Consider the following 13,132-nt stretch of genomic DNA (forward strand, 5'->3'; position numbering starts at 1 on the left):
GCCAGAATAGATTAACCAAGACTTCAGTGTGACATTTGCTTCTATCCTGCTTGACACTTACTGCAGTTTGAATCAGATGCAAGGTGTGTGCCAAACCACCTGATGCTACATCATTTGTAGCACATTCAGCATGAAGCATCAGTTAAATTCTGCAGACTTTGGGTAAATAAAAATATTGGCAATGAAAAACCATTCCTCCCTTTAGATCATTAAAATTAGGAAATAGAAGAATCCTTACTACATTAGACTTAGAATTTTCTTCAGAGCAAGCAGCACCAGGTTTGTACTTTAAAATATTGCCCTCCATCTCATCACGTGGGGGCCATTCACATGATGAGAAGAAATGCATTCCATACTAAGCCAGCTCATAATCATGACCCCTGGTGTGAATGTTAGTCACAGGATTTTACGGTCTTTCTCCCACACAGCAGTTGTCTTGGATAAGCAAAGTCTGATACCAAGAATAAATGGAGTGGAACCAAACCATCACAAATTCTAATATCAAGAGAGCATACTTTTTTTTTTTGGTCTTTTTTTTTTGTCTTTAAGAGAATTCGAAGCATAGAAAGGTGGCAGTTCATCTCCCATTTACTGAAGTTTCCATTTATTACTGATGGTTTCTATTTTGCTACTGATACTATTCAGTGTTTCTATTAAGTTTGGGTATCTTGGAAAGAAATCCATTCATAGGTTACATACAGAGATGCCTGCATTTAGAGATAGCTTTCCCCTCATATACATATGAGTGATGTTGTATAGCTGTGTTTGATGAGAGTTGAAATGTTGGTATACTAGTGCATCGTGTGTAAGGGATGCATTTCTAAAAAGTTTCATGTAAATGAGATTTTTGCAATCAACTTGTTCCCCTATTTGTTAATGTTATATTGGAAAGATGCTTCATCTGAAGAATCACCTCCTTTTTTAAGTATTTTCTGATCCATTTCCTTTTTTAAGCCCCTCAGACCTATAAAATTCCTGGATAACGTTTCTAACATAATGCCTAGTATCTTACAAATATTTATATAATCCTCAATTTATTCTCCTGTTATACAGGAACTGGATCTTACACATCTTGGTATTCTCATCCATTCACAGTGCTAAAAAAAAAAAAAAAAGCTGAATAAATGTGTGAGTGGATAAATGAATATTCAGGTGCCAGCTGAAACTAAAAAATATTTTACCTTTTAATTTCTCTGTATCATCTACTCTCCTACAGCTGGATCATGATCTAGAATTTATAAGTTTAAGATACAAAGCAGCTTTTCAAAGGAATCATGGAGCAAGTCCTTTGCTAAAGTAAGTATTTTTTATAGTAATTTCCATTAAAATTCACATTGAACAATATAGTAGACCAGTGGTTCTCAGAGTGCATGAAGACCACCTCTATGGAACTTGTTAAAAGCAGATTCCTGTGACTATTCCCAGAATTCTGATTCAGCAGAAATCAATTCAGTAAGTTCCCTAGGGGATATTGTTTTTGAATGACACTGCCATAGAGCTTTGATAATTATTTAAGATTAGTATACACTAAGAAAATAATACACCATGACCAAGTGAGATGTATTCCAGGATGCAAGTCTGCTCAATATAAGGAAATCCATTATTAGACATTAAATTGACCAATCTAGGGAGAAAAATAATTATCTTAACAGATGCTGGAAAGCTTTTGACACAATTCAGTATCCACTCCTGATAAAAGCAATGAAGAAAGTAGGAAATGATGAATACTTTCTTAACATGCTGAAAAAATATATAATATATGTATTATACATTTGTATGTATATGTGTGTATAATAATTTCAATACTATTTAGCATTGCCTTGGAAGTATCAGCCAATACAGTTGTGTAAGAGAAATCATATAAAAAGTAAAGTCATCCCCACTTGCAGATACTATGAAAACATAACTGAAGAATCAGTAATAAAATTATATCAAATAATAAAAATATTAAATATAATAACAGGATATAAATTAACATATAGAAATCAACAGCCTTTATACACACAAAACAATAACCACTTAGAGAATATAATCACAGACAAAGCCCCATTTAGAATGACAACAAAGAAAATAAAGAGATAAACTTAATGGTTCATATGCAAAACTTTTATAAAGAAAAAGTTAAAACACTATCAAGACACAAGAGTAGACTTGAACAAATGGAAAGATTGCTCTTGTTCTGGGATAGAACAATTCACCATTATAAAGATGTCAACTCTTCCCAGGTTAATTTATAAATTTAATGTGATCTCAAATGTATTGTAACGGAAAAAATATCAACAAGTTTTCATGGAGTGAGATAACCTGTAGTTTGTATGGAAAAAATAAACATGCAAGAATAAATTAAGAAAAACAGAAGAGAAAAGCTATGAGTCATTAGCCCTATCAGATATTAACACATACTATAAAGTCTGTATAATTAAAACAGTGCAGATCTAGCAGATAAATAGACAGATAAACCAGTGAATGGGATAGAAAGTCCAAAAAGAGATGCAAATACATAAGGAAATTTTGTATATGATAAAGGAAACAGCTCAAATGATAAGGATGAGGACTTTTAAATAAAAGGTGCTAGTACAGTTCCATAGCCACCTGAAAAAGATAAAACTCCAAAATTTTTTTTATCAAGAATAAACTCCAAATGGATCAGAGATAAAAATGTAAGCAAATGAAACCAGACAAGTGATAGAAGAAAGCAAGCATGAATTCCTCTATACCTCAAATGTAGGAAAGACTTTGTAAGTATCCAAATGCAAAAAAAAAAAAAAAGAAAAAAAGAAAAGAAAAGATTGGTAAATTGGTTAGATTAAAAAAATAACAACACATTTGCATGACACGAAACACCACCAGCAAAAAACAAAAGGCAGAAGACAAATTAGGAGAAAGTATTTGCGGTATATGTCACAGATAAAGAGGTGATAATCCTAACATATAAAGAACTCTAAATAATTGAAGGGAAAAGAAAATCAAAATCTTAATAGAAAAATGGGCAAAAGACATGAATAGACAATTCACACACACAAAAGGTACCTTTGAAAAGATATCCATGGACTCATAATGATAGAAATGCAAATAAAAATGACATTGAGAAATGATTTCTTATCTAATAAGACTGGCAAAAAATAAAAAGTAGGACAACATACTCTGTTAGTGAGAATGGGTTGAAGCCAGACTCTCTCATATACTGGTGATAAAAATGCAAATTTGTACAAATTTTTTGAAGGGTCATTTAGCAATATCTAACAAAGCTACCTATGTGTTTACCTCCTGACCCAGCAATCCCACTCTAGAAATTTACTCTAAATATATACCTCCAACAAATAAGAATATATATGTATATATATTAATATATACACAGTTACCCATTGCATATAGTTCTATTAGAAACATAAAATTGTTGTTGAAGTTAATCTAACTGCTCATTCATAACAAAGTGATTGAATAAACTATGGCGAATCCACATATGGAAGACTATGCAGTGTTAAAAAGAAATGAAGATCTCTGTGAATTAATATGGAGTGATTTCCAGGATATTCTGTTAAATGGAAAAGAAAAGGTGAACAAGAGAATATGCAGTATATTTTTTGTGAAAGAGATCGGGAGAAATAAGAAAATATACACTTATCTAAGCATTTTTCCAAGAAGAAACACAAGATTAACCTAGAAACTGATGAAACCGGTTACCAATAGGGGATGGGTGAGTACAGGGTGAAAAAGATAAAAGGTTGGGGTAGAAACTGAAAGTATAGAGGAATGGCATTTATCTAAATATACTTTTTGTATAGCTCTGGCTATTGGAAGCATAGCTCATGCATTCAAAAAAAAATAAGAGAGATTTTTAAAAACCCTGAAATGTAATATAAACCAAAGCAAATGAACCAAACCAAATGAAGTTAATAACATAATCCAAGCAAATGAAGTTAACAACATAATCCAACTACTTCTGATCACAGACATTTGAGTGTACACCCTTAGGCTAAAGGCAAAAAACACTATAAGCAAGTGTTAAACTCTAGTAAGTAGATTCATTTTTCACAGTGGTATGGGCCAGCAATCCCAAAATTATTTTCTGTGTATTGAAAGGTTGAGGAAATACATAAATATGCTGCGGATTAGGGAGCTGTGTTTCTCACTGTGAAGGAAAGGAGGTATAAACATAAAGAGAGGGATGACTAGAAGGAATCCTATGTTGTGGGATTGGAATTGGAGGTATCCATATGACAAGAAAGAGAGAGAACAGGTTTGTGTGTGTGTACAGAGGCCCAAAGTAGTGATATTCTAGTAGCAATGATCACATCTAGCACCCAGAGTTTGCTTTATAAATACAATTTTTCACTAAAATAACCTAGGTTCCTTGGAGAAATGGCTGATTGCAGGGCTAGTGTTGGGAATATATGAGTCTGGGACACCTTGTTGTGCCAGTAAAAGAAGACAATTATTGGGGACATGTCCAAAAAACATCAAGCCACCTTTAAAAGGCCCTCATTGGCCAAACCTGGGCAAGCTGAACTCCAAGATCTTAACTCATTGAATAAAAGAAGCTGTAAATCCATACTAATATAAGTACATAAACGGGGAAAAAGGGAAAACTTTCCTTACAGTAAAATTCCAACTAATTAATTTAAAAGAAACTAATAAATGTAGAAAAAAATGATGGAATCAGAAAGTCAGCATTTGGTAACTATCACAATAATTGATTCAGAGAATGATTAACGCATGCTAAAACCAGGAGGTCAATGGTAGATAAGAAGCAGGATATTTATATACACCTAAAGTGTTTTCCTACAAAATACTATTAATTATGAAGGGGAAAATAGTGGAGAATTCTGGCAGACACCACCTTCACTAAGTGATCAAAGTTAATATAACCAGTAAGGTTGTTCCTGCTATGTTACAGTAAGAACACAACCTCACTTCTGTGATACTGCTCCAAAAAAGTATAACTTAAATCTAATCACGAGAAAACAACGGATGTACCCAAATTGAGGGACAATCCACAGAGCAACTGGCCTGTACTCTTCAAAAACATCAAGATCAGAAAGCTCTGCCACCCCCCCAATCAAAATGATTGAAAGATAATTTCATATTAAAGAAAAATAAAGACACATGACAACTTAATGTCACAAATGATTGTGAACTGAATTCTAGCCTAGGAAAAAGCCTTCTTCCCTCTTTTGCTATGAACATTCCTAAGACAACTGGCAAAATTTCAATAAGTTCTATAAACTGATAACAGTATTATATCAATGTTCATTTATTTTGATAATTGAACTATACTTGCTCAAGAGAATGTCCTTGTTTTCTCAGAAACATACATACATATTTAGGGGGAAATTGGTATCATGGCTGCAACTTATTCCAAAACGACTCAGAGTTAAAAAAAAAAATCCAACATCTATATATCAATGTATCTTTCTATTAAGAGAGAATGATGAAGCAAAGAAAGTAAAATTATTACAACATCTGGGAAATTAGGATGAAGGATATATGGCAGTTCTGGAAGTTGTTCTATAAATTTGAAATTATTTCAAAATTAATTTTTTTTAAGATTAATGATACTGACTAGCTGTCAGCAGCTTGAAGGTTTAGGCCATGTCATATTTGTAATTTTCTAAAGCACATCTATGTGCCATGTCAAAGCAGGCCTAGAGAGTATCAGCAAAACATCACTTAGTAAGATAGCCTGTCAGCCCACAGTCCATACCTACTTCCCACTCATCCTTGACTATGCAATAATTCTTATGAAGTAATTAAATCTTTATTTCTTCGTGAAAAATGGCCTTGGGAAGAGAGCTAACAGTTGGTACCAGTAACATGATCTAAAAGAAAGATAATGGTTCCTAGCCAGAAAGTGGACATTTTGGACAAATGCGAGTGTGGCCTGCCAAATGCTATGGGGACGCCCATTTATGATGTGAATAAATTCACCATGAACTCTATATGGAAAGAAGAAAAAACAAATAGAGAAAATATTTCAGCCAGTACTTTATTCTGTGAAAAAAACTGGCTCAACATGTAATAGGTACAAAGTTGGTGATGTTAATTTATGTTATGAGGATATACCAGAGAAACATATGCTTTTTGAAGAAAATATAAGCAAACCAGGAGCATATACAAGCATTAATGTGAAGAAATAGATAAACAAGTATAAGAAAGAGTCCCAAATTATATAATGTCATGGAGGTATCTGAGAACCTGGAGATTTATTCAGATCCCAGGACATACCTGTTGTGATCATTGGTGTGTACATCACACACACCGGGGCCTGTCAGGGGAATGGGAGGCTGGGGGAGGGATAGCATTAGGAGAAATACCTCATGTAGGTGATGGGTTGATGGGTGTAGCCAACCACCATGACACGTGTATACCTATGTAACAAAACTGCATGTTCTGCACGTGTACCCCAGAACTTAAAGTATAATAAAAAAAAAAAAAAGAAGAGAAATTCAATACAATAGACTCGATATTTATAAGAAAATTTCGTGAAAGGACATCAAGAATTGTTACAGGCTTTTGTTACTTAAAAACTGGTAGCACTTGGTATATGTACATATCTAATCCTGATTGAAAACTTCTGGCCCTTAAATCATACTAAATTGGCTGCTAATACCGAAATTAACAAAAATTATAAAAACGATAAAGAAATGCTTTAAATTAAACATTAAATCTCTGAAGACTGGTGTATCAGATAATTACATACTAATAGTTGCTGGTTTTCTTTTCAGGAATTTTAACATATTCATAGCAGCAGTTTTGTTATTCTAAATAATTAAAACAGTAGAGAACTATATTTCTCTATCCAATTAGAGATTAGCTAGTTCATGTATTTAAAACCCACTACATATACTAAAACAAAGCCAACAATACAACCTTGTACTTTAGAAACAGGCATTATGTAATTAATCTTTTCTCTTTGTCTAGCATATGAACATTTTCCCCACTGAGATGCCTTATTTTTGACTGTTCCCAAGGTACTTGGAAATCTTTTTACAAACAGGCTTAGCATTGAAATTACTTCTTGTGTTAAAATCCAATTTGTACCCTTGAATAGGCAAAGGCAGGAAAAGGGTCTAGAGCCAAAGGAAATACCTTATAATAAGCCCAGGACATTTTTACTGTTGAAAACGTAATAGGCTTGTTTTGATTTTTTGTTTCTTCTCCTATATCCTCACGTGTGCTTTTTTACAAGCCACTGCCAGCGCTGAATGATTTTCCCGATTTTACTTTATCAATATATCTTTTATAAATTTACTCATTCACTGTCATCTTCATTTTAGGCCTTCAGAAAACAGAGACAGAGATAATACTCCGGCAAATCCCTGTCCTACATACAATGAGATACAACTTTTGGAAGTATTCGTTATTGGTGATGTACATATCTTTTGTCTAAAGTTGTTTTCAAAAGTTTTGCAGGTTGAGCAGACCATCAGTGAAAAATTGCTGAACACACAACACCAGTATATGTACATTTTGAAGTTATATACATGTATTAAAACTTGTCACTATTTTTAATTTGTCACTGTTTTAAATTTGTATTTAAAGTTTCCAAATCATTTAAAAATTCTTAAAATTTATAAATTTTATACTATAAAATTCTCTTCTTTAAAGTGTACAAATCAGTATGTTTTATAAGTAGTACATTCCCAAGGCTGTACAACCATCACCACTACCTAATTTCAAGACATTTTTATCACCCCCCCAAAAATCCCTATACTCATTAACAGTTACACCCCATTCCACTCTCCCCTACACCCTATTATTCTACTAACTGGCTCTATGGATTTGCCTATTGAAGACATGTTATAAAAATGAAACAAGACAATATGTGGCCTTTTATGCCTGGCTTCTTTCACTTAGCATAAGGTCTTCAGGGTTCATCTGTGATGCAGCATGTGTCAGTTCAAGCCTTTTTACATCTAAATAATACTCCACTGTATGGATACACCCCATTTGGTTGCTACATTCATCAATTAATGGACATTTGGCTTTCTGAATAATGCTGCTATAAACATTCGTGTACAAATTTTTGTGTGGACTTTTGTTTTTAATGTCTGAGTAAATGTTAAGGAGTAGACCTGCTGGGTTATAGGGTAATTACATTTAACTGTTGCGGAACTGCCAAACCGGCTTTCCAAAGAAATAGTACCATTTTTCATTCCCAACAGTAATGTGCTAAGGTTCCACTATTTACACATCCTTGCCAATACTTTATTATTATTATTGCCATCCTAGTGAATGTGAAGGTGTGAGGTTGTATTGTGGGTTTGAGTTGAATTTCTAGTGATTAGTGATATTGAGTTTTCTTTCACGTACTTATCAGCCATTTGAATATCTACTTGGAAAAACACCTGTTTAGATCCTTGGCCCATTTTTTATTTTTTGAGTTATTTTTATTTTTATTATTGAATTGTAAGAATTCTTTATACATTCTGTACACTAGTCCCTTATATATATGATTTGCAAACAGTTTTCTCCCATTCTGTGGGGTGTTTTCACTTCCTTGATAATGTTCATTGGAGCACAAAGGCTTTCGAGCTTTCATGTTTGATGAAATCCAAATTATCTCTTTTTATATGTTTGCTTGTGCTTTTGGTGTAAAATCCAAGAAGCCATGGTCACAATGATTTGTGCCTATTATTTTCTTCTGGGAAATGTATAGTTTTAGTTTTTATATTCAGGCCTTTGATCCCTTTTGAGGTAATTTTTGTATATGATATGAGGTAGGGGTTCAACTTTTTTTTTTTCTTTTTGCACGTGGATATCTAGTTTTTCCAGAACCATTTGTTGAAAAGACTATTCTTTCTCCATTGAATTGTTTTGGCACCACCTTGCTGAAATTTAATTGACCATAATCATAAGAACTATTTTTAGACTCTCAACTCTATTCAGTTGATCTGTAAGTCACACTATTATTGTAGGTTTGCTGCAAGTTTTGAAATCACGTATGTGACACCTCCAATTTGTTCTTATTCAAGATAGTTTTGGCAATGCTAAATGCCTTGAAATTTCAAATGAACTTTAGGATTTATCAATTTTTTGCAAAAAGGTAGTTGGGATTTTGATAGGGATTGTGTTGAATGTATAGATAAATTTGGAGAGTACTGCCATCTTAACAATGCCAAGTCTTTCAATCCATTAACAGAGTATCTTCTTATTTATTTAGATCTTCCTTAATCTCTTTCAATATTTTATTATGTTCAGCATATGTATCTTCCACTGCCTTTATTAAATTTATTGCTAAATATTTAATTCTTTTGATGCTATTTCAAATCGAATTATTTTCTTAATTTCATTTTCAGTTTATTCATTGTTAGAGTATAAAAGTGAATTGATTTTTGAATATTCATCTTGTATCTTGAAACATTGCTAGACTAATTTATTATCTGTAATAGTATGTGTGAATTCCTTTGAATTTCCTGCATACAAGATCATGTCATCTATAAAAAGAGGTAGTTTTATTCTTCCTGTTCCTTTCCCTTTAAAAAAATGTATTTGTCTTGCTCAATTGTTGTGACTAAAACCTCCAGTACAATGTTGACAAGAGTGAACTTTCTCATCTCGTCACTGATCATAGAGGAGAAAGCTTTCAGTATTTCACCATTAAGTATGATGTCAGTTATATGTGACATCTACAAATACCATTTATATGGCTGAAGAAGTTTCCATGTATTCCTAGTTTGTTGAGGTTTTTTTGTTTTGTTTTAATTATTTTGCCAAATAATTTTTCTGTGTCTAATGAGATGATTATTTGCGGTTTTTGTCCTTTGTTCTATTAACATGGTGCATCACATTGATTGATTTTCAGATGTTAAAACCAACCAGGCATTCCTGGGAAAAATCCCATTTGGTCACGATGTATAATCCTTTTTATATTGTTGGATTCAGTTTAGTAGTATTTCACTGAGGAATTTTGTGTGTACATTCACAAGGAATATTGATCTGATTGATCTGTGGCTTTCTTTTCGAGATGGAGTCTCACTCTGTTGCCCAGGCTGGAGTACAGTGGCGCAATCTCGGCTCACTGCAACCTCCGCCTCCCAGGTTCAAGCGATTCTCGTGCCTCAGCCTCCTGAGTAGCTGGGACTACAGTTGCAGGCCACCACGCCCAGCTAATTTTTGTATTTTTAATAGAGATGGGGTTTCACCATGTTGGCCAGGATGCTCTCGACCTCTTGACCTCGTGATCCTCCTACCTCGGCCTCCCAAAGTGCTGGGATTACAGGTGTGAGCCACCGCACCTGGTCCTTTTCCTTTATTATAATGACTCTGGTTTTGGTATCAGGATAATACTGGACTCATAGAATGTGTTGGGAAGTATAGTAATACATTGCTTAATGATGGGGATACGTTCTGAAAAATGTGTCATTGGGTGATTTTGTCACTGTTTGAACATCATAAAGTTTAATCACACAAACCTACTACACTAATCATATAGTCTACTACATACCCAGGCTATATGGTATAGCTTATTGCTCCTAGGCTACAGACCTGTACAGCATGATACTGTACTGAATACTGTAGGCAAGTGCAACTTAGTGGCAAGTATTTGTGAATCTAAGCATAGAAAAGGCATGGTAAAATCATGGTATAAGAGACCAAAAATGATACACTTACATAGAGCACTTACCATGAATGAAATTGCTCTGGGTGTCAGTAAGTGAGTGGTGAATAAATGTGAAGACCTAAATTATTACTGTGCACTACTGTGGACTTATAAATGCTGTACACTTAGGTTACATTAAATTTTTAAATTTATTTAAAAATAAAGGAATTGTACCATGACATGAGTATGACTGTGGCATAATTTGGTGATAGGAATTTCTCAGCTCCATTATAATCTTACAGGACCACCATCATGCTGCAATCTGTTGTTGACTGAAATGTCATTATGCAACATGTAACTGTATTCCTTTCTCCTATCTATTTTTGGGGGAAAGTATATGAAGGATTAGTGTTAATTCTATTGCGGATGGTAGAACTAACTAGCAAAGCCACTGGGCCTGGGCTTTTCTTTGTAGGAAGATTATTGATTGCTAAATTAATCTCTTTACTTGTTATTGCTCTATTTATAATTTCAATTTTTTCTAGAATCAGTTTTGGGAGTTTGTGTCTTTAATACAATACCATTAATGGTACATATCAACACTGGGCCAAGAGGTGTCCATTTAATATTGTTTCTGAGTGTATCTGTGAGGGGTTTTCTGGATGAGATTTGCATTTGAATCCGTGGATTCATTAAAGTAGATTGCCCTCCCCAATGTTGGTGGGCATCATCTAATCCACTGAGCACCAGAGGAGATCAAAAGACAGATGGAAGAGGAATTCATGCCTTTTGATTCTTGCTTTTCTGCTTCTGTTGGAATCTCGGTCTGCTCTTACCCTTTTACTGCGATTAACACCATTGGCTCCTCTGATTCTCAGGCCTTCAGACTTGGATGAGAATTACATACCCAGCTTTCCTGGGTGTCCAGCTTGCAGATTGTGGAACTTCTCAGCTTCCGTAATTACTTGAGCCAATTCCTCATAATAAATCTTTTCATATATATATGAAAGATAGATATATAAAAATATATAATATATAATATAAAATTTTATATATTGTTTATATATAGCACATAAAAATATATATCTATATATTTATAATATATAAATAATGTATAAATATATATTTTATTATATATACATCTTTTCATATAGATAAAAGATATATATCAATATATATTATATAGATGGCTATATAACTATATAATATATAAATTACTTATTTATATATTATTTAAAATATTATCTATAATTATATAGATATAACACATATTTATATATTTTATTTTTAATAAATATTTTATTTAATATATATTAAATAATATATATGCATATAATATGTAAATATATAAAATATATATTCATACATGTATCTTTTATATATATGAAAAGATTTATCACGAGGAATTGGCTCAGGTAATTATGGAGGCTGAGAAGTTATATTTATATAATTTCTTAATTTATATATATATATCTCCTATTGGTTCTGTTTCTCTAGGTAACCCTGACTCATACAGTGTCTTTAAAGGAATTTATCCATCTATCTGGGCTAATTTGTTGGCATACAACTGTTAATAGTATTCTACACTCCATTTTATTTCTGTAAAGTCAGTAGTAATGTCTCCTCTATTTCTGATTTTGGTGCTTTGAGTCTTCTCTATTTGTTACTTGGTCCACCTAAAAGGTTTGTCAATTTTGTTGATCTTTTCAAAAAGCTAACTTTTGCCTTCACTAATTTTCTCTATTTTTTTCTATTATCTCATTTATTTTCCCTCCAATCTGTTATTTCTTTTATTCTGCTTGTTTTGGGTTTATTTTTCTCTTCTTTTTCTACTTTCCTAAAATGTAAGGTTAGGTTATTGATTTGAGATTTCTTATTTTCTATTAAATAATATAAATGTTTATAGTTATAAATTTCCCTATAAGCATTGCTATAGCTGCCTTTCATAAGTTTGGATATGTTGTTTTCATTTTCATTCATCTCAAAATATTTTCTACTGTCCTTTGAAGTATCTTCTTTGATTCTTTGCTTATTTAGAAGTATTTTGTATAATTTCTACCTATCTGTGAATTCCCAACATTTCCTTTTATTATTTATAAATAATTTATTATTTATTATATTATAAATTTATTTATTTATTATTTATATTATATTTATTATATTATAAATTTATTATATTATAAATAATATATTATTTATAAATAATTTATTATTTATAATTTCATTCCATTGTGGCCAGAGAACATACTTTATACAATTCCTTAAATGCCTGTACCAAATGAGTTTCTTACACTTCACTGAGGAGCTCTGCGTATGTGTGTGAGGGCCACAGGCCTTACATGCTCCGGCATGCAGTTTATAACTCTGTCTTAGGCTTCACTTTCTGCTTGCACAAAGCCTCAAGGTCAGCTAGAGGTGAGAGCTTAGGGCCGTCTCAATCCTTTCCTGAGCATGCGCATTGCCCTGGGCATGGGCACAGCCCTCTACGTACCCATGACCTTTCAGATTCCCAGGGATACGTTGGAGGTTTCTAGTGCCCACTTGGGGATCTCCTTCCTCAGCTTTTCCTCTTAAGATTTTTAGTCAGCT

At 32.9% G+C, this 13,132-nt stretch overlaps 1 protein-coding gene across 8 annotated transcripts in view; it reads right to left on the minus strand.

Moving 5' to 3' along the window:
* PLD1 (phospholipase D1) overlaps window positions 1-13,132 on the minus strand; it is a 205,404-nt gene that overhangs the window by 20,083 nt on the left and 172,189 nt on the right. The window lies entirely within an intron of this gene.

The sequence above is a fragment of the Macaca mulatta genome, chromosome 2 (genome assembly GCF_049350105.2).
Source record: "Macaca mulatta isolate MMU2019108-1 chromosome 2, T2T-MMU8v2.0, whole genome shotgun sequence".
NCBI classification, from domain to species: domain Eukaryota; kingdom Metazoa; phylum Chordata; class Mammalia; order Primates; family Cercopithecidae; genus Macaca; species Macaca mulatta.